Raw genomic sequence first — 22696 nt, 5'->3', positions numbered from 1 at the left:
ATACCATTTAACACACCTCCCCCAAAAAACCCAACTAGCCTTCTGTGACAGTTTGAATCCGGTTTATATAAACTCATTTCGTGCCTATTTTAGTTTGAAGAGAGAGTGAGTAGAACAGGTAAAAAGGAGGTGAAAAAGATTCCTATTCTGGAGCCACTGGAGCTCCCCTACCAGGGAGAAGAGTACAAGTGACAGAATGCAGCAATAAAAGGGATAGAGGAGTGTGGCAGCAAGGAACTGGGAGATAACAGCTGAAGTAGAGACTGAAGTATTGCTAAGATGTTCAGGCAATAGACCCACAGCCAGCTGTTTGTGTTTACAGAAGGAAACAAATCCTAGAAACCAGACAGAAGGACCTGCTGTGCACTGGCATGCTGGGCAGCTGGATACTTGCGAGTCCTTTTATTTTTATCTTTATCTTGTCTTGCATAGTCATTTTCATATGTTTCTGGTTTAGCTTCTTATTGTTCATAATCTAATACGTAAATATTCTGAGTTTTAAAGCTTTTTTTGAACATCCTTAGAGATATCATGTAATGAAATGGTCTAGACAGATCTCACTTAAAACCTTATGTATTTGGGGGTCCTGTGTTTACATTCCAAAAAGTTCCTATTGAAGTATTTTCTGCCTTAAGTAACTTGTTGAAGTATTTAAAACCGTTACATTTTTATAGCTTTAAGAGGCACAACAGTAACTTTCAAAGGTTTCTTTCTATTTATATGTGAAAGATCCTCCTCTGGCTCACTGTTTTGCTCAGGTTTAGAGGGTGACATCCCTTTTTAGATATTCACCATAGCCCTATTCTTAGGAAGAGATCTCAAGGTCCCAGTCTATCAATAAATTGCCTGTTGTCCTATCCTTTACAAATTTTAAAAGCACATCAAACATAGCCAACTCTAAATGGAAGGAAACACTAAAGAACAAAAAGTTTCTAGCAGTTCTTGTTTCATATAAAAAATGTACGGAATATATCTTGTTCTTTCCCAATACTCATGAAAAAATTTTGTTTCTCTTTCCATTCTTTGCATTCACATAGGAAGACAGCTGCCTTCAGATGAAACAGAAGTCTCTGACAGTTGTTCTTGCTTCAGTCCTACTTCATGAGAACTTCAGAAGATACTAACTGAGGTATTTATTTGTTCTTTTCATTTTTAGAATTTCTACTTTGTATATATTAGATAAGTAGAAGAGCAGACAAAAGACACCATGAGTCTAGACCAAGGAGAGTAACCATACATGGAAAATAATATAAAAGTTCTGTCTGTAAAGAGACCTATAAACTCATGTCTTTCTATAGCAGAGCACTATGTTATTCGATTTATTTTTATAAATTGAGAAATAAAATAATTACAAATATGCCAAAAGGAAACATATTAAAATCCAGTTAAATGTTGCTTTTTGGAGATCTTCTACCTGTTTTTTATGATTCTCTGCTTTTCTCTAAGAATGGACAAAAGATTTTGCAGGAAATCCCTGGGTATGAATACATATTCACCTAATAAATGAATAAAGAACCCTTCAAAATTATCTGACACTTACAGGTTTTTCCTTCTAATTCTTCTAGTGAGTTTCAATTATAGCAAAACCGTGGTGTTAATACAATATACAAATGCTTTCATCCCAGTTTATCTTTCATAAGTCCATGAGATTAAGTATAAAAGTGGTTTTAAGGATATTGATAAATATTTTATTATGGAAAAGATTTGTCATTTTTGTCAGAGACCAGTGAATTAATTCCTTTATATAGGAAAGAACTTGTCCATTTGTATATGTAAACAGAGTCTGATAAAGGATTAATGACCACAGAACTCATAAAGGGAAAAAAGTGCCTGTAAGCCTATGATCATTGAATTTGTGTCAGTCCTATATTTATGATCTGCAGCTGTTAACTGTCTGATAGGAGCTTCATCTTCTAAGGCATGAAAACAGTGTAAGTGCATGACTGGAAAAAAAAAGGAAATATTGTGCTTTGAGAAATTAAATTGTCCAGATGTAGGGATGATGATTGCAATGCTTCATACAGCACAAAACTTTTATTCTGTAAATATTACAAATGTGTGTTTTAATGCTTTTTAAATTGCACCCAGTTACTAGCACAGATTCTAGATTCTAGATATCATAGGTAGAACAGAAATTCCCTGTGTTAGTGTTTGTGTAGTCAGTCTGATGTGAGCAGTGCCAGCCTGGAATCCTTCTTCTGTGTTTGAGAACTCAAAGCTTATATGACACTGAAAAAAGATGGCTCGTAATTTCTAAAATATCATATTAAAGTATGTAATAGATGCAACTTTTTTTTTGTATAGCTCTTGCTCTTCATGTGCATCTTTCTTAAATACCAAGAAGGGCTTAACTTTTTTGGAAGGTTGGTAAATGTTAGCGTAGTTATTGTATAAAATTCGTATGTGCTATTTTAGGTATATTACAATAGGTGTATTCCCTCTTTTTAAAGAGACTTTACGCTGGCCAATATAAATTATAATTAGAATAACTTTAATATTAAAAATAAAAGTTTTCAGAAAAACTACTGTTAAAATTCAATTGGATGTTACATATGGATTCAGAAAAGAAAGTAGAAGTCTTTTTTGTTTCTCACTTTGCATTGTGTGCTGTTAGCAGCTAACTATGTTAACAGTTTTTATGTGCAGTTTCTATGAAGTGCTGCATATTTTCAGATTTTTAACAAAGCAATTGTCATTGTGTGACAGGCTGGGCCATTTTAGAGTGCGCATGGCCCCCGAGTGGGGCAGTTTGTTTCTGGAGTCAGTACACAACCATTTCAGCAGCAGAATTAGCTGCTTATGTCACAGAATATAATTAGCTACGTCTGTATGCCAAAGCAACAGGATGGAATGCAAAACACAGCCAAACATGTGAACAAATTTTCTTCCAGTGGTATTTGGCCAGGCCTAAAATATCTTCCACTCCAGATTTGAAAGTAGTGGAGAAGTTAGACAATTCTCTCTTGGGAAGAGACTGATTGTAGTTTGTTCAGAAGTCCTCATTGTTTCAGATCTCTAAGGCAGGTAACAATTTTTAAAATTTCTTTTTATATCTATATTAAAATATTAGGATATTAATAATTGAGCTGGGTTTTGTTTGTTCTTTGCTTATGTATTGAGCTTCTCCCCACCTGATTTTCTGTACAACATTTTAGGCTGATTCTGTCTTCATTTAAGGATCATGTTAATGCTTATGTGATTTATTTTAGGACATTAAAGTGTTCATTTTCATATACAATTATTAATTTAGATTCTGACAGTTTAATTATGCTTGTTTTTACAATTAGATGCAGTATTAAGTTGCACTTGTGTAATAATAAGAAACTAAATTTTAGTACTTTAAAAATCTTTTACAATATCATATTATTGTACTTATATAAATATTTGATTTGAGGTAGTAAACCTCTGATGTTTATAGCTCTAAATTTTTCCAATTTTGTCTATTACATACTGAAAGTTCAATTGAATCAGGAATGGATCCATGCTTCTGCTGAAGACTTCTTTTTGGCTTGGCAGTGTGATAATAACCTGCTATCTGAGGAACTGTTGCAAATTCAGTTCTGACTTCTGTGAAGCGTACTTAACTAATATGGACTGTCCAACTATGTGTATACAGAACTCTTTTTACAAGTTTGTAATCTCCTTGAATTCAAATACATTTTCTCTTGGATAATTTCACTGACTGAAATAAAATTACTAACTAGGTATTAGTGAGTTACTGACTCATTGTCAGATGATTTATTGCATGATAGTCGGTGTCTCTCCACGAACAGGTGCTCACACTGCATATTTAATCATGCATCAGAATGAGCACATACGTTCCTAAAACAGGATATTGCCAAGGTGTAAGAATATGATTTGATTGCATGAATAGCAGTCAGCTAGGCTACTTTTATAGAGAAATGGATGGCTCTTCCATATTTATCTTAAATCTCCTCCTACTTGAGGAGTATCACGTCCTAGAAGTGTCTGCCTCTCCCCACTGTCTGTGGAGGAGCCCTAAGTAAATATGGCTGATGGTATGTGTGTTAGAGTTCTGAAAGTTTGCAGTCAGTTAAGATATTGGAATTTTGGGTTGTGATGCATAGTCACTGCCAACACAACTTTGGCTGAGATGAATGTCCATTTATCTTCTAAACAAATGTGTTATTCACATATTAGACACAGACCTCCTTTCCATTCTGTAATGAAGAATAAACAGTCCTAGAATACCACCAAAGGGTAAGAAGCACTGTATGGAGTTAAATTAAAAATAAAAGGATCTAAATTAAGACCAGCGTTAGAAATAACCATTTAAAGTAACTTTTCTAAGCCTTTGCACCTTTGCTAATAACATGCAACTTTTTCCTAGTTGAAAACTCAGCAGTTAAAAGGAGGTTGTATTTTAGCTTTTATTCATTATCATAAGGCTTTAGTAAAAAATACGAAGACATAGTATTAATCCTTACTGTAATAGATTTGTAATTATAAAGATATGTGTGACTGTATTAAATGTTGAGAATACTCATGCAACAATGTATGTTTTAAGCTTAATGGAAAAGAATTTTGGAGGTACAGTTCAAACAAATGGATATAGTATTTCATACAAACCCTAGCTTCTGTCAAAAGGCACAGAAAAGTTGAGTGTACAGAGATCTTCTTGCTTGAATAGCCTTATGAGATTTATTCCTTCCTGTGAAAAGTAATGCCTTTTACATGAGATAAAAATCCCAGGTCTTGACTTCTTAACAGTTTTTAATTATTTTCATGACTTGGAATTAAGCTGGATTTCCTGTGGACTTATTTCTCAAAGTTGATTGTCATAGGTGTTTAATGAGCAGTGGCTGGACTGAAGGTTTTTTGTAACAGAGACATTTACAAGGTATTTTTGTCATACAGGTTTTCTGATGTCTAATAAGATTTTCTTGTCCGTTGCAGTCTCAGTGGAGACATAAACAGGGTTTCTTCTTCTCTTTTCTGTCTCATTTTCAGAAAGCTTATAGGAGTGCAGTGTTTCTGAGACTTATCTGTTGAATTTAGCTGAAATTGGGTAAGAAACTCAAAAGCTATTGTAGGAGGGAAATGAATGTGAGACAGATGATTTAGTGACATAAAGTGTGTTTGCTTTTGAATTTATTAAACCAGGCTAGAAACATCATGCCAGTTAGGATAACAGGTTAATTCAATATCCTGGTCAAATTTTCAGCTTGGGTAAGAATATTCTCACTATTTAATTCATCTGTGACTTTGACTACCTGGGCCTGTCTTCTCACTAAACCTTTCTCTGTATCTGCCAAAAGCTGTTAAAGAGCTGCTGCATTTCGTGCTGTGGTTGGTTATTTTTCTGTGGTGGATGAAGTACTACTTCTGTATAAGAATGTGAAGAGGAATATAAACCAAAGTACATCAATGCTTTTAAAAATGGAGTGTGGTGTGTGCCAAATGTTGGATATTGCTGGTATTAGCCATACAACATGTTTTTCATTAAGACGTATAATATATTTGTTTATTTGTGTCTCCATATGTATATCCTAAAGTTTGTCTGTAAGAATTAGGTATATGTGTATATTCAGTAATGGGATGTAGGGGTGGAATCATCTGTAGTTATGCCTGTTTAAATTCTTTAGTTCCTCCTTGTTTATTTGCTGTGTGGCCAGTGCTCTGAGGAACAAAAGAAAGTCTTAGTACCTCTTCTTCACCTTAGCTTTTTCCAGTAGTGTGAGTGACCGATGCTATATCTTAGACAGACATTTTGCATTATTGCCTTATTAGTTCTGGATACTAGTGGTTTTCAGAAAAGGCTGCCTGTGTGACATAGGTCAGCTTCTCTTTCAAGTTAAAGCTTCGCAGAGGTCCTACTTTGGATTTCAAATCTGTTAGCTCTGGCTATGACAAGCATACAGCCTCTGCCAGTGATGGCTGCTGATGGAGGGAGACATGTCTGCAATGTTCCACTGCGCCCAATTTTCTCATTTTTGAGGAAAAGGAGTTTGCAGTGAGAGGCACTAATAAGTAAATAAACCCCACGTTCTAGTAACTCCGGACTGCTTCAAGCAGAACAAAATGTAAGTGATTCTTAAAAACTCTGGAATGAAGCTGAGTCAGCAGAGTGCAGCTATGGCAATGGACCCAAAGTGCAGACCAGGCTGCATCACCAAGGCTGTAGATGCCAAGCTGCATCCAAAGGTCTCGTCCAGTCCGGCTCTGAACTGGTGTAGATGATCTGCAGAAGTCTTGCAGCCTGATTTTTTTCTGAGATTCTCAGATTTTTTTCAGAAAGATTTTCCTGAATATACTATTGGTCTTGATTACTCCCTTGGTTGTCCTTTTAGTTGATTCAATCTGCAATGTTTCAGATTTTTATGTCTACTTTCAGTATGAGGCCATCACAATTTACCAAGTAAGATACGTCATGGGAGATTGGTAGCTATCAAGTATTCTCAAGTCCCTGTTGAAACCCTCATAAAGTTCCTATAAATCAACAAGAATTGACTGTAATATTGAACTTGAATTTTGCTTGGAAATGCAAGGAAAGAAATGGACACATTCAGAGGTGGAAGCCAGAAAATAAACAGTAAGCATTCCTTTAGTATCAGCATTCTCCATGAGCTGAAAAGCACAGGAAGGTATTTGGGAGACTGGCAGAAAAGGTTGCAGTTACTGTTTGCCTGAGTGAAAGTTTTCATAGTAATGATAAGAAAATTATAAGATAGGTTTTAGCATGTGGAAGAGGAAGAGGTTGTTTGATTTCATACTAATGATAAGAAAATTATAAGATAGGTTTTAGCATGTGGAAGAGGAAGAGGTTGTTTGAGGTTTGGCCTGAGTGCCAAACAAGACAGGTAGAGCATGGTGAACACTCGTGAAAGTCAGCATGGATGAGGCAGACAAGGCTGCATAAGGTTTGGTTCCCTCCACGTTCCTGTGATAGTATCCTGATAACCTTTGTACCTTCATATTACACCCCAAGGTTTCTAGCGTATATTCTGGGCCTACAAAAAGCCATTCTTGAAGGCTAAGGATGTGAAAGTTTACCCAGAGGGCACACAGAGCCAAGTTTTATCTAGTGTGGATGGGAAGTAGTACAGTTTTATGGAGATGGAGCCAAACCTTCTATAAGATGGGCATGATAGAAGGTGGTAGTCCTTATGCTGGCCATGCTACATTTCAGGCTATTTCTCTAGTCTCAAATGCTCAAATAGACCTGATGAAGGGCCTACACAGAAAAAATACTTGTCTATTTTTTCAGTCCCTACTGTTTGGTGTAATAAAATATTTTACCTATAAAAACTTTCTTCCCTGTAACATTCTACTTTTATTTTTGTTGTGTTGTGGTAGGTGTTATCCATTTAATGAAAGTACTGAAGAAGGCTTCTGAAAACTGTTACTCTGCTTAAACATAGAACTGTATTTTGAGTGTATTTCATTCTGCATGGTTTCATGAGTCATTTAATAATTATGTTCAATGTATGTGTGAAGATACTGCTTTCAAGCAGTTGTTTAAGACTATTAATATGTTGTTGTAACAGAGAAGAAACAGTTTGTAAGCTATATTTGATAAATGTATAATTTTTTTTATCTGAGTACCCTACATTCTTTTTGAACTGTATAGTTCATTGAAATCCTCTTAGGATTTACACAATCTGTGAATATTTGCTTTTTTACATTTAGATTCATATATTTTATTATTTTTTCTTTTAGTAAAGCATGCATTGAACTGGTGGTGTTGCTGTTCACACTTGGTGGTTTGTTTTAAATGGTTTTAGTCATGTTTATGGAAGACAAAGCCATAACCCTTTAGTCATTTTGAAAGCACCTAAAATGATATTTAAATTTAGGACATTGAAATGACTGTCTTCCTGTATCAGAAATCCTCATGTGCCTAGTAACACATCGCTTTAACTCAGGAAAAAAATTCAAAACTAGCATTCAAAAAGTTATCTACAAATAAGCTTTGATGTAGGGTTGTTTAGTAAGTGAAGTATGTGAATGACTAGAATGTAGAATAATGAAAACAAAGGCATCAGAAAGCAAAATTATTCTCCCTTGCTTTGCTTTATCAGAAGACTCCATCTTTTGCTACCTTTGCCTTCTCTTTGTGACTCTTCAGCATTCCCTGGGCATTTCCTCCCCTTATTTTACAGTCTTCACTTACATCTCTCATGTCAGTTTTCTGAGAGTACCCACTACTTATCCTTTTGCCCAAGTGTCTGCCCATGGTATTAAATTTACTGTACTTAAGTTATAATGTGGAGACTTTTTCTGTTTTGCATGTCTGATTTCATACTACGTTAATCCACATAAAAACATATACAAGACAATTTTCCCTCCCTGAAATAGACTTCAGCATTGTAGTAGATGATTTTAAATTTCAGCTGAATTTTATCCAGCTTTTGCTTTTAAGCTGAAGTAATAGATTTAGTAAACTATAGATATATAGTATAGTATAGATATACTATGGTAAAGTAGATATAGTAAGGTATAAGTACACTTGTTACTTTTGCACATTTGAGGCTAACAAAAATCTCTCAGTTGTCCTTATATTGAGCTGAAGACTTTCTGACGCATGATTGCTTTCCAGAAATATCAGTAAGGTTGTTCTTAAACTGCCAATCAAGGAATCAAAATCTGTCCCAGGCAGTTTAGTTGCCCAGACGGTAGAGAACAGTCCAAACCACCTGCGGACCTAAACTAGGTGAAACTGCAGAAACTAATCTCTGGCATAATTTATCTTTATTTTACCATTAGAAACTTGCACACTTACCAGTATATGAATTTCGGAAAGACTAATTTGCAGCTCTTTCTCTTTGTGGAGAAATGCTTACAGGAGAAGTCAGCACCACTGTTCTGGGAATTGTGAAATGTTCATTTATTCCAGGGACAGTTATCAGAGAACTTTAATCAAAATAAAAATGCTTTGATACCTGCCTCTGGCTCACGTTGGAGCATATCTGCTAAATAAATAAGATGAGGATATTTTTAAATATATATGGGACCTCTTATTTATGCTGTTGAGCACTTGCTTGCTTGTGAACTTGCTTTACCAAGGCTTTGCTAGACTGTGAAGCAGGTTTCAGCATTAGTAATCCATACACAGGGAAGTTGAAATAGGGGCCTGATCCAGCCTATCATACAGGGAGTAAGCAATCTGAGCATACACAAAGCCACTGAGAATTTTTCTTAACTGCATATCAGAACGAGTAGATCAGCATGAACTGCAGTTTTCTTTGGACTTACAAGGAAAAGTTTAACAAATTAGTCTTAATGCCTTTAGTTCTGTTTTCACAAACTATAGTTAAAAATTTCAAAGCTCCAGATCTAGTCTGTTGCTCACTATTATCAAAACTGCAAATAATAATACAGTGGATGCATGGGTGGCAAATAGTGTTCTGATACTTTTTATAAGAGTTTCCTCTTACAATACTCCTCTTTTTTTTTATATTCTGGATTGGTTCTCTGACTACAGAAACTGATTGACATGTCAGGCACTATTGTCTATATTTCATTTACAAAAAATGTCTAATCTGAGTTAAAAAAGGAGGTTATACTTGTGCTCTATGAATGTCTTTTGTGTATGTCCAAAGAATAACTTTAGAATCTACAGACAAACTTTCTGCAGCAGGTAATATGCTTGTTATTTGATCCAAATAGGAATTGTTTTCCAGTTACGCAAATTAGGATCCTTAAAATGAAGAAATGTGCCAAGAAGTAGGTCTTACTTTTCAGATTACAGTACTTTATTTAGATCAGTAAATCAACTTCAATTCAGACTTCAATTCAACTTCAAGGTCAGACTTTTAATAATCACTGCTTACTTCCGTTTCAGATTAAATACTTTCTATGGAAAATTCTACTTTGAGATACAAGGAGTGTGTATATTTTGTCAACTGAAAGATTTTGCTCTTAGTTTATTTTGGAAGACATACACCATGTGTACTTCAGGGGTTTGTTTGTGCTTCATCTGTTTTTCCAGCTAACGGAAAGATAAGCTATGTTCTTCCTGTTGGTTTTAATCCAAGAAGTAGCATACTGATCGAAAACAGTATTTATAACTTCTGCCATGTTCTTCATCTTCTATGTTTCTTGCTTTACTTTATTGCTTTGTCATGGTTGCTGAAGAAACTTAGAGTCGGTTGCTGGCTAAACAGTTGAAGTCAACATCACCAAAAAAGGCATCTGTAGTACGTGTCTTTTGATGATTTCCTTATGCGTCTAATACACATTTAAATTAATCTGGCTTTCCCCTGTGTAAGTAAAAATGAGTAATAAAACAATTATGACCAGGAACGCAGTGCAACAGAAGCACAACAGAAGGAAAGTTAATTTTTAATTTTTAGTTTAGTTTCATGTCACTTTTCAAAAAAAGTACAGTTGTAACTTTCTAGATGTAAGATCAAATTATTCTTCTTTCATATTTTTTAAAACATATCTGTGGTGAGTCACTTGAATTAAGGAGGGAAGGCAGGAGGATTATTTTTCATCTCCAGGCTCTGAATCTAGTTCCATTCCTTGTTTCTTTGGTGTGTTTTGACTTCAATATTTTCAAAAAGCTTCATAGAATAGCAGTATAACTCCATTTCCTATGTGAAATTATTTAGCAAGGCTAAATAAACAGCTTTTCAAGGTACTCAACCAACATAGGAAAGCACCGCACAAAGGAGTCATCTGTTTTGTAATTGTGCTGAAGTCTACTGTATGAACTGGAAGTATGCCTCTAAAGAGGTACCAACATGCTACCTGGAAGTATCACTTTCATAAAAGCAGCAGCAAGAACAGAGAAAAGAGGAAAGTTTGTGCCAGTGCCTATGTCTTTATGCACTTACACAGAGCTACTTCTTTTTGCTCTCGCAGAGAGTACCTCTTTGAGTGCTCAGGACATGAAATACTTTTCCTGAGAATAACACTGAGGATAATGTTAAAGGATTTTTGCTAAAAGGTCTCTCCAAGGAGGACTGGCATTAGGAACAGTATTTCTATGAGATACATTTTGCCCTTGCTGATAACCATTGTTGTATGATAGAAAGAATCTACTATAATACACTTAGAAAATAAAATTTAAAAAAAATAAAGGATTTTTAGTATTTTATTTCTGGTAGACATCCATACAAGATTATGATAGCAGCAATTCTTTCTTTCATTATTTATTTCCAGTGGAGGGATTGCTTTCATTTTCTTCACATTTATGGAGAACTTCAAGCCTTTCAGTATGTTTGAAAACCCCCAATAAAGATTATTTCCTTACCCGTCCCCCTGAGTTAGTTTGGCCATTCTGGCACATCAGCCACACTTTGTCTAATGATATAAATAAATTTATAAATTAAGTTTTTGAAGAGTTTATGCCTACCAGTGCTTTGAGATACCTGGTTCTGTCTCCAGTGACGGAAACTTGAAGGCCACAAAAACAATTCTTATTTCTATTTAGTGGTCCTTAAGAAATGAAATTTTGCACACAGAAACCTAATCTTCACTCAAAGTGACAAACTACCAGATCCTGTCTGCAAAGCTTAACTTTATTATGCATTAAAATAAAGCTTTGTGATGTTTCTTAAGATACTGTACGTTGATGACAAAGGAAGAATTGAAAGTAACAGAACATCCAAGCAATAGAGTAAATAAAAAAAGCCAACATAATTGAGAGCAGCAATTTAAATGGAAATACGAACAGCATGGGATGTATTCATTTAGTTAGTCAAATAAACTTCTTCTCTTAATGTCCATAGTGCCCAGAGACACACAAACCACTCTGAAGTAGCCACAGTAATCACACAGGTTAGAAGTATTAGTGCTGACCTGATATAATAAAAGTTTGAATGTGATGACTTAAGGGAAATTCTTAGATTTTCTTTCCAAATAAGCAGTATACTAAATAAATACTCCTGAAAAAAGTTAAAAACTGTGTCCCTTGTAATGCAAAAGACATATGTTAAGATTAGTCTTTGAACTATTAAACCAGATTTCCTATCTCGTAAAATCATGACATTGTTTTTATTTTTCTTTTTATGATTGAATATTATTTTAATTCACATTAGTATGACTTTACTATGTTTACCTAGAGAAGGTAAGGGTTAACTATTAGAAACACTTGGTGCGATACTGGGTATTAGAAACAGGTCAACTGCTTTGAAACACTTAAAATTACAGTCATAGAATCATATCATAGAATCATAGAATCCCTCAGGTTGGAAGGGACCTTCAAGATCATCAAGTCCAACCATTGAGCCATTAGGGCTCTAAAGTCCTCTGCTAAAACAGATTCAGAATCTGTCAGGGTTGGAAGGGACCACAAGGATCACCCAGTTCCAACCCCTCTGCCATGAGCAGGGACACCTCACAGTAGATCACTAGAGGCTGCCCAGAGCCTCATCCAGCCTGGCCTTAAAGACCCCCAGGGATGGGGCCTCAACCACCTCCCTGGGCAACCCATTCCAGGGTCTCACCACTCTCATGGTGAAGAACTTCTTTCTCGCGTCCAGCCTGAATCTACCCACTGCCAGCTTTGCCCCATCCCCCTAGTCATCCTGTTTGTAAAATTACACATAGTACAGATTACCTATTTGTCATGTAAAGACATTATTCCAATGAGAAATTATCAATATTTTATATTGGCAAAACCTAATCTAAAATTTAACTTCAATTGCCCTCTTTCAAACACAAAACAAGATATTTCTTTATGTATGTCAAACATGTAAAATGTACTCCGTGTATGCTATTCATAAGCTGAAAGCATCCTAGAAAATATTTAAGAGCATTATATTGGAAGGACAGATTGAATATAGGTTCTTTATCAAAAAAAATTTGAGAGAGGGCAAAAGTAACTCAGCATGGCAAATCACCAGATGAAGGGAAATAATTACAAGCAAGAAGTTGTATTTCCCAAATCTGAAGTTGTGTGCAAATGAACAAAATAGAAAATATTGTGAACTCTTAACAGTCAGGTTAAATCTAAAACCAATACAGCTGGACAAAAATGTTTAAGGAACAGTGAACATAGTGTAAGTGACGATAAATCTCTTCAAACATGAGAACCACAAAACGTGGCAGGTAGTTGTATGGTAAATGGTGACCAGCCTCCAGCAGTCAGAGAAGTGAAGGGTATAAAAAGTATGCATAATTAATTATTTGTGTTTCTGTTAATTGTCGAAGAAACTTGGGCACTTTTTGTGGTACAATGCTACTTTATGAGTATTCATCAAACTATCTACTTCAGAATTGAAAGGATTGTAGAAAAAGCTTATCTACAGGGGGCATGTAGATAAATATATAGTATTATTCAAAATTAGAAGATATTCACCAAAGACGTCTGAAAACTCAGGAATAAGTGAACTACTAATGGTGATAAAAGGCCAGCTCTAAAGACTGCAGAATCCTAGATTAATTTAGATTGGAAGAGGCCTCTTGAAATCCTCTAGTCCATCCACCTGCTGTACTTGATCTGAGAGTCTGTAGCAGACTCAGCAGAACATCACTTGGCCTTTGATTTGGCCTTTGATCTCTTCTCATAACGTCCTGGAAGTCTTCTTTTCTGTTTCAAAGCAAAGCTGTATGCACTTGACTCAGCCCTTTGCACACAGTGCAATCCTCTTCCTCTGCCTTCCCAGCCTCTCTTTCCTGAGTGCTCATATTCATCCGTTGCAGCATTCCAGTCATGGAGGCTGCCCAATATATTTCTGCAGTTTCAGTGAGATCACTGCTCTGCATCTCTGCATGAGCTTCTAATCACTTGTTTGATTCCCAACGCTGTGTATGTTTGTGTGCAAACACTGGAGAAGGGTCCAAGTCATGCTGCTTTTATAAGGAAAGGGACAGAGCCTTCTCCATCATGCTGTCTCCTGAATGCTTCTTTGCTGCCCCTCATTCATTCACCTCATGGCTATAGCAACCCTCTCCTGATGTACCTTGTTTAAAGCTCTCCTCACTAAGTTAGCAAAGAATCTCTTGCCTAATTTAATCAGATGGATCCCGTCTCTTCTCAGTATTTCTCAATCTTTGAAGAGGGTCCTGTAGTCATAAAAGCCAAAGCTCTGCCTCTGACATCAACTAAGTAGCAAGGTGTTAACGTGCAAGATATATAAACTCATTCTCTTTCATTGGAAGGATTGAGGAGAAAGCTAGCTTGCCCTTATAACTTTTACCCTTCTCCAAGATCTCCACAATCACTCTTCATGTGCTTGCCCTTAGGAGTATCATTGCTGCCCATGCGTTGAGCAGCAAGGGCTGGATAAGCCTTGGAAGTCTCTGCAATACCCTCTATCTGATCACTCAGCAAGCAACAGAGCTCCTAAGACAGCAAAGTCAGGTCAGCAGATAGATGGCTCTGTCTCCTGGTAAAGGAAGCCTGCAATGACTCTCACCTACCAGTTGCTTATGCAGGTTGCCACTCCATCTCTTTTACTTCACTGAAGGGCATTTCAACACTGAATGACTGGAAACAAAAATAGCAAGTAAAATTCAGTCTAGGTAGATGTGGAGCTTTGCACATGGAGGGAAAAAAGGCCTTCAAAAGCAAAGTGAAGGTATCTGAACTATTACAACTTCATAGTGAGATCTTGGGGTTATGGTGGATAATTCATTGAAAATACCAGTTCAATGCCCACTAGTTGTCAGTAAAAGAAACATTTGCAGTTCGTGGTGAAGAGGTAGAGAACAAAAGAAAGTACATTGTGCAACTCTAATCTACCTGCCTTTTGAATCCTATGTGCTGTTTTTAATCCTCCTCCATCTCTGAAGTAGTAAATTAGGAAAAAGGTAATAAGTACAACCAAAGGAGTAGCACTGCTTACATATAAGGAAGACAACACAACCCAGAAAGGAAATGACCAGAGTCAGAGAGAACAATATGATGGAGATCTGTATGGCTTCCTTTCTTCCATAAGTATCGTCTTTTAGTCACCAGCAGAGAGAGGCTATCGAGCTAAATGGACTTTAGTCTGCTCCAGTATAGTCCCTTTATGGTTTTAACCTCATAGATAAGATAATAAACATAGAAAATGTTCTTTGATTATTTCTGTAGGTCAATATGGTGTTATCAAATGGGATCTACTGACTGAATAGGATATAGTAACACAAAGCAACTGAAACAAAATTGAAAAGATATTTCTGAACATTTATTTTAATTACCTCTATCATTAGGTTTCATAATTTTTTTTAAGATTTGATTTTGGCTTATTATATGACACATGTTCTATTCTTGTAGGAAAAGTTATGTGGTTTAAAATAAAACCCGTTTGTAAAATCTATGTAAAATATTACCCTGTTTCTGTCTATCAGTATTTAATTCTAATTTTCTTTTTCCTTATAAATTAAACTTATAGAATTCTCCTTGCTGTTTGTTCACCTCAAAGTTGCTTTCTATTCCTGTATTTTCTGATGTTGCAGGCAAATTTTCATATGATAAAATAAAGGCATAGGGGTTTTGAGGGTAATGACCTTTTTTTAAGCTTAGTGAAAGTTTCTTGTGAGGAAATGCCCTCATTATAAGAAACTCCATCCTGGTATGTTCTTTTGGCATGTGAATAGTACCTACTGGGTCAGAACACACAGTTCAAGGTAGGTAGTACTGGTATGTATTATATGTTTCCCAGGAAATTTTTAGAAAGAACTCAGAGAGAGCAAAAGCAACAAGGATACTGCATTGATGTGGATACTTGAGGAACAAATGGTACATACCTGTATATGACTAAGCCTCGTTACTTCTTCTGTTTACAGTATGAATCATTCATGAAGCTTTCACTGTTTCTTTGCTGTTTTTAAAGGATTTCTAGGTGCAGCTGAAAGCAACAGCAAGCATACCCAGGCCCTCCACCCTATTCTCTTTTTATTCCCTTTATGTACTGTCACTAATTTCAGTTTCATCTTTGCTGTTAAGTGGTAAGAATAAACTGGGCCTCTAGTTTGCTGCTACCCAGCCCTCCTCCTAGATGCAACATTTACCTGCCAACACAAATTCTGAGTTTGTTTCCGAATACTGTTTTTGTGATCGTAAAAGCTGAACAGTCTGTTCAAATACCATGTTTGAACTGCTTCATTATTGGAGGTAGTGAGGACAAGTCCTTCACTTCTTGTGGCTGATTGTAACATCTAAGGATTCCCGTCCTGGGGTAGTGCAAGTCAGTTTTGGTCGGTGTTACTTTAATATTGGTTGATCAGAGGACCATGGAGGCAGAAATTCTGCTTTGGGGTACTTCCTAAATGACTTCATATGTACCTAGTCATACCTGAATCACTATCTTGACAGTGATTTTTTATTTTTCCTCCATGTGTCATGGTTTGGGGCCATTTTAGCAAAATGGCCAGTGAAGGTAGACCTGAATACCTTCTTTGGCAGCTGCTGCGCAGGGTTAGATACCTTCTAACAGTTATCATTGATGTTAAAAATTATCAGATACCAGAGATTATGTGTTTAGTGATTGATGCTGCATGTGGCTAACCAGATACTTTACAGGAACATTCTGAAGTGCGTCCCACAGTATTCATTCCTTGGTGGGTTTGTTTTTTTTTTTTTTTTCAGTTGACTTTTACTTATTTGTATATATTAATAATGTACATTTGGGTACCTGATATACACTGCAGATTTATATTTTCTGTGCCTGAACAGAGATATTAAAAAAAAAATAAATTCCTAAACAACTTAACATCAATGTTCCACATTGAGGAGGTCTGACAAATGTCTGTATGTGCCCCTGCTTTCTGAAGAAATGTCCCAAGTGAAAAAATCAGGAGAAGATATTTTGGGACAAATCAGTAAAATTAATCATAGAATAGATTCATAGAATCATTAAGTTTGGAAAAGACCTCTAAGATCATCAGGTTTAACCATCAACTCAATAGTACCATGGCCATTAAAGCATGTCCTGAAGTACCATGTCTACACATCTTTTTAACACCTGCAGGGACAGTGATTCCACCACCTTTCTGGGCAGCCTGTACAAATGCCTCACTACTGTTCAAGTAAACAAATTCTTCCTAATATCCAATCTAAACCTCCCCTGCTGTAACTTAAGTCCATTTCCTTCCATCCTATTGCTAGTTATTTGGGAGAAGAGACCAACACTAGCCTCACTATAATGTCCTTTCAGGTAGTTGTAGAGAGCGATAAGGTCCCTCCTCAACCTTCTCCAGGCTAAACAACCCCAGTTCCCTCAGCTGCTCCTCATAAGACATATTCCCCAGACCCTTCACCAGCTCCGATGCCCTTCTCTGGACCTGCTCCAGCACCTCAATGTCTTTCTTATACTGTGGCACCCAAGACTGCATACAGTGCATACAGTATAATTATTCTGTCACCAGGACCAAATGGTGTTCACTCATATTTAGAAAGAAGAAAGTTCTTCATGTGCCTTTCTGGTAAAAGCATCAAGATATGACTTCATCTTCATTTTCTGCCCCAAGAGCTTTCTGTATTTAGGTATTGCTAACTGCATGATACTAGTTTTGTTTCAACAACATATTCCCACTGTCTGTTCTTCCAGGAGCTGGAATACGGGGTAGTATAGTAGTAAGAAACGCAGACAGATGTTGAAATAATATGCAATTCCTATAAATTTTTGTATTCAAACAGAGAGAATTTAATCTTTGTCAGATTCTAATTATGGACTTCTTTTTAGTCCACTGTGATGTAATATGAAATGGTTTTACTTAAAGGCAATGTCTCAAAAATATATATTTTTTATAGTTGTCTCACAGGGCTGTAGTTTTCTGGACTTGCCAATGATATTGTAAATCCAACTGAGATTTTCTCTGGAGGACAGTAGAGATTTTAATGTATACTTGACCTCACAGGAATAGATCTGTAGAGCAGACTGGAAATAAATGGCAGACTCCTTATCACATCTCCTTATTTTTTGTCTAGCACTTTCTTCCAGGTCTGAATGTATTTCGTTTGCAGCTACAACAGCTGGCAATATAAAAATACAATATCAAGAGTAAGAATCTGAATTTCATTAAATATCTGAAATGTCAAATTGTTTGCCAGGCTTCCAATTTCTAATACAAAAGAGAAATATATCTTTAAAGAGCACAAGTATTTTTTACCTTTGGTATAATTTTCAAATAATTTGCAATTTGGAGTAGCTACTGAAAAGGCTGTAGCGTGGAAGAAAGAAAAATGAACCTATAAATATCAGCCTATTGCAAAATTTCTGTCAGTTAAAATGACGTCTCTTGTACCTACATGCAAATTCAAGTAAAAACATGAATTGTAGTTCTATTATGTAGCCTGATGGAGCTACCACATAATGTAATACTTCCTCTGAACTGTCACAAGTCGATAGAACTTCTGTTTCAAATGAGGGCTTATTCCCTTTTATAAAAGCAAGAATATGTTTCTGAGAGGTAGGTTTGAAACTGCGTAGCTGATGGCATTCTTGTTCATCACACAGGGATTTTATCATCATGGTAATCTCTTCAAAAGAAAGGTAGTGAAAGGTCCATTAAATTTAATCTATAAAGGAAAATGATTGTTGCTTGCTGGTTTAGAACTCGTTACTGTTCTCTCCATTATACTTAACTAAGATCACTTAAGTGGTATCGCAAACTCATTAACACAAATCAATGGAGGAGAAAGAGTTTTGTTAAGTGAAAAATGAGGATAATGTTCATTTGAACAGTTTTTTACTGGGGTTTTTTAAATCTCATATGTGCTAAAAAAAGGCTAATCCTCAGCAAATGTCATGACACAGCTTGCATCTGTATAAATAATTCTCAGCCACAGCAGAAGAGAGTGCCCTTTTGGGAGCCCTCCTCTGTGCTATCCCCAGACCATAAAGTGGCCCTGGCCACGTCTGGCACAGCGCCAGGGGGTATAGGCCAGGCTCTGCCAGGATGGATGCTGTCAGTGTGAAACAGCACAGGTGTTCCCAGCACACACCTTGGCCTTCCTCTGTTCACTGTTCTGGATGTACGGGAGGAAAATTCTTAGCGTGAAAAATGGTCTGGTCAGCAAATCAAGGATGATATATACTGGACAAAGCATGCATTTCATGACCCTGCAAAGATCTGTACAAATATAACTGATTTTTTTTAACCTTAAAAAGCAGTTAGTTTAGCATATCCAGGACAAATGTTTCAGCCAGTCTTTTAAGTTTCTGCTTATACTTTAGGTTTTTTCCAGACTGTATTAATGTGCCATCATCACAGAATGACTAGTTAGAATTCTGTCAGGAATTCTGTCAGAGGCAAAGATCAATTTTCCCTGAAATAGGCTTGGGTATGGAAATGGGACCTGCGATCTTGTGTCCTAGGAATTATAATCTCCGTGGGATGTTTTCCTACACCTCTGCTCGTCTCTGTAAGGGAGATGTATTTTAAAGCAGAGGGAACAAAAAAAAAAAAAAAAAGGAGAGAAAAGAAGTACATAAAAAGAGGGGGTTGGTCCTCAAGAGAAACAAGGACTGAGCCTGATCAGCCAAGGGTGTTGTATCTTGGGTGAAAGGCTACAGACAGTGTGACAGAGAGACTGGAACTACCAATAAATGTGAAGATTAAAGGAATAGAAAACAGGCATTTTAAAATAGAAAAGAAAACATGACATAGCTGGACAAGTATGTTGAGAAAAGGAGTCAGAAAATTGTAATGGAGGCAAAGAGGCAGAGGAGTTATGAAGGAAGACGGAGATGGCGTAAGGAGTGAAAGAAAGATGTTAAGACTGTAAGAAAGCAGGGAAGGAGAAAGATTTAACACAACCTGGCAGAAATGCAGCTGACGGGAAAGGACACTAGGTCTGGCTGAAAGAAGTAAGAAATTGAGATTTTACTGCATAGAGAAGGGGAGAACAGACTAGAGGTAAGAATAGTTTTACATGGGAAACACTGATGGACAGAAATAAGACACTTCCACCCAATGCCCAGAAGGGCATCTGCAGTTCCTCAGCATTATCACTGCCCTGCTGTGTAAAAAAAACAAAGTAGGAAATCTGTTGCCACAATATTTCATTCTCTACTAGTGCTGATCCACAAATAGGACTAAAATCTACCACTGCAACCAGTTTTACCAAGATCTGTGTGCTAGATCTAAAGGTGATGACTCTACAGATGAATCTGTTCAATGTGAATAGCATGTGATGTTTTCATTTTTTGTTCTTTTGTGTTTATTTGGTTTTATCTAGGAAGTTACATGAAACAGAAATAGGAAGAATTCAGAGCATATCTGAATATAAATAATATAAATATATAAAATAAAATGTAATATGTTAATAAATATTAAAAATATCTGTGTATTTAAAAAAAAAAAATCCAAAGTAAGCGCTAGATCTGTACTGCTAATTTAAATGTGCCAATGGAGGAGCACAACAGGAATAGAGTAGCTGTCATCCATAGTATTAAAGTCCCAAACTCCTTTATTCCCTAAAACAGAGAAGCCACAACCATATTATCACTTAATTGTAATAAAGCAATGGCAATGTTAAATGTCTTGATTTGAATATTTATGAAAACCCAGCCTTTCACTCCATGTACCTCTTATATTGGTTGTCATCGAGCAGGGATCAGTGGACTGGCAAAGAAAGAACTGTTCCTGTCTCCTTTTCTCCATAGATTTGTATTTACATCTTCTGGTTTTGAATGTCAGTTTTCTTAGGAGAGAGGTGGACTGACTTCTGAGCTACTTTGTGTGTAGTTCAGAAACTACTCAGTGCTGGTTTTCTGGGGTTTAGTGTGTTTGGTTACAAAAAAAAAACCCTGAAATTGTTTCTTCTGTATTTACATGCTTGAAGAGTTTACTTGTAAGAAATTTTTGTTGGCTCATGGCTATGCAGATCTATAGCTTTTGTAGATCTGAATTTTAAGAAAGATTGAAGAAAGCATCATGCTTCTTGGCTCTGAATGCAGTTACAGCACCAGTAGTTCCAGCACTCTCTGCAAGGCAGGAGAAGCTGTGTCAGAAGTAGCTGCACCTGGTGTTCAGCAAGTAACTTATATTTAGGTTGACTAACTTTAGTGATAACTTATATCTAGTACTGGTATTTACAAAAGATCTGTTTGGCTGATAGGTAAGGGAAGACAGCAGCATTTTATGGAAAACTGATGATTCAGTCAACTAAAACCAGGAGAGGGTTCAAGTTTGCAACCTTGAAATTGAGGGAACCATTAAAGCAACTGAGGGTCTAGGAAAATATCAGAGGTGCTGGATTTAAAGCTTAGACTGAGATATGGGTAACTGGAGACCAGGACCTCCATGGTAGCAGTCTTGAGATATTTTTGCTACCACATGCAAGACCATGTGGAAAAAACATCAGTAAGAAAAGAGGCTCAAATGCTTTAAGAGCCAGGAATATTTTTGAACTAGGGAGAACCAATAGTAGGAATGATATCTTCATTTTAACAGAAATAAAACTGCTTTTTAATCTTAAGGCTGAGGGAAAGATGAATAGTGCAGAGGAGCACATTTGGAACTGTATGAAGAGGGAAGTCATAAAAAACATCCATCCCCAGCTACGGGATAAAAAAGAAGCTAGCAGGAGGATATGATGAACAAACAAAATCTGACTTAAATTGGAGGTAGAATACTGAGAAATAAATGAAAGTTATACATGTTTCTGTAGTCTCAAAATAAGATAGGAATATTAAAATGCTTATCTTTAACGAAGCTAAGAAACTAAATGAACTTGAATAGTTATGCTGGAAACATAACAGAATGAAAACAATCTTGGGTAACACCAAGTTAAAAGCGTATGGGAAAGACAGAATAGGACATGCAAGTGGTACCATGTGTTAACAGAAGTTTACTGTAAAGACAGATTGATAAAGCAGTTATTGCAACAACTCAGCAGTTCCATCAACATGCTCATTGACTGAAATATGCAGTCTGAACAGACTAATAATATTATTAACAGTACAAATATGATTGATAACATTGAAGGTTATATTGCCAATGACCTGACCAGAGGGATTACAATGATTGTGACTTGCTGTAGTAGATCAGAAACACTATGAGAAGAAGCTGTATTTTTTCTTTCAACTTTGTCGTATAAATATCATAACTAGGTCCAATGTTCAGACGACATTTTTAGAACCCATAAATGAGTAGTTTTGGGAGCAGATTCTCAGGAAGCAGAGTAATTTCCTGACTTAATTCTAAGCAGTGCAAAAGGTCTCTTTTATGTTGTTGTCAAGGACTGTATTGTAACATCAGCCATGTTGATGTTAGACGGAGTAATGAGAACCAAAGAATCTTTGTCATTGTTCTCAACTTTAAAAAAGACACTATGTGAAAAGGAAACACATTTTTGCATGTGATATTTAAAAATATCATATCAGATGCTCAGGGTAAATACGTATTTAAAAGACATGGGTAAACCAGTATAGCTAAAAAGCAGGAAAAGAGAAATTGTCGGAAGGAGGAAGGATTTCATAAAAACATGCTAATTGTATCAAGTGAGGTAAAAAGGATCAAAACTCCAATAGGCTAAATGTAACAACATAATAGAGCTATCCAAGCTTTCTGTAACAAACTTCTATCTTCTGTCATACCCTAGTGGACAAAAAAGCAGCTGAAGCTGCTTTGTTAATTGCAGAATTAAATAAAAAGAAGGATCTAGTGGAATGAATTTATTCTGGCTTCTGCTTCACATGTAAAGTATTTTTAAATCCAGGGAAGAGAAAGAAAGAGATCCAGATGTCCAGAAGAGATAAGATGTATCCTTACATCCAGAAAAGCCTGCCATAATTTCTGTTCTGATATTGACTGCAGTACATTGTGCATCTTCTGTGTTCCTGGTGGATTT

At 36.2% G+C, this 22696-nt stretch overlaps 1 protein-coding gene across 1 annotated transcript in view; it reads left to right on the top strand.

Moving 5' to 3' along the window:
- Positions 1–1035: 1035 nt before the first annotated feature.
- Positions 1036–22696, top strand: part of LOC103770602 (gamma-sarcoglycan) — a 64538-nt gene continuing 42877 nt past the window's right edge. The window contains exon 1 of the mRNA XM_008937907.1: positions 1036–1129. The gene's annotated coding sequence lies outside the window, so the exon portion shown is untranslated. The remainder of the gene's footprint in view (positions 1130–22696) is intronic.

Source organism: Merops nubicus, unplaced genomic scaffold, assembly GCF_000691845.1.
Source record: "Merops nubicus isolate BGI_N331 unplaced genomic scaffold, ASM69184v1 scaffold5230, whole genome shotgun sequence".
In the NCBI taxonomy this organism is placed as follows: domain Eukaryota; kingdom Metazoa; phylum Chordata; class Aves; order Coraciiformes; family Meropidae; genus Merops; species Merops nubicus.
This window is presented reverse-complemented; position numbering and strand designations above follow the sequence as displayed.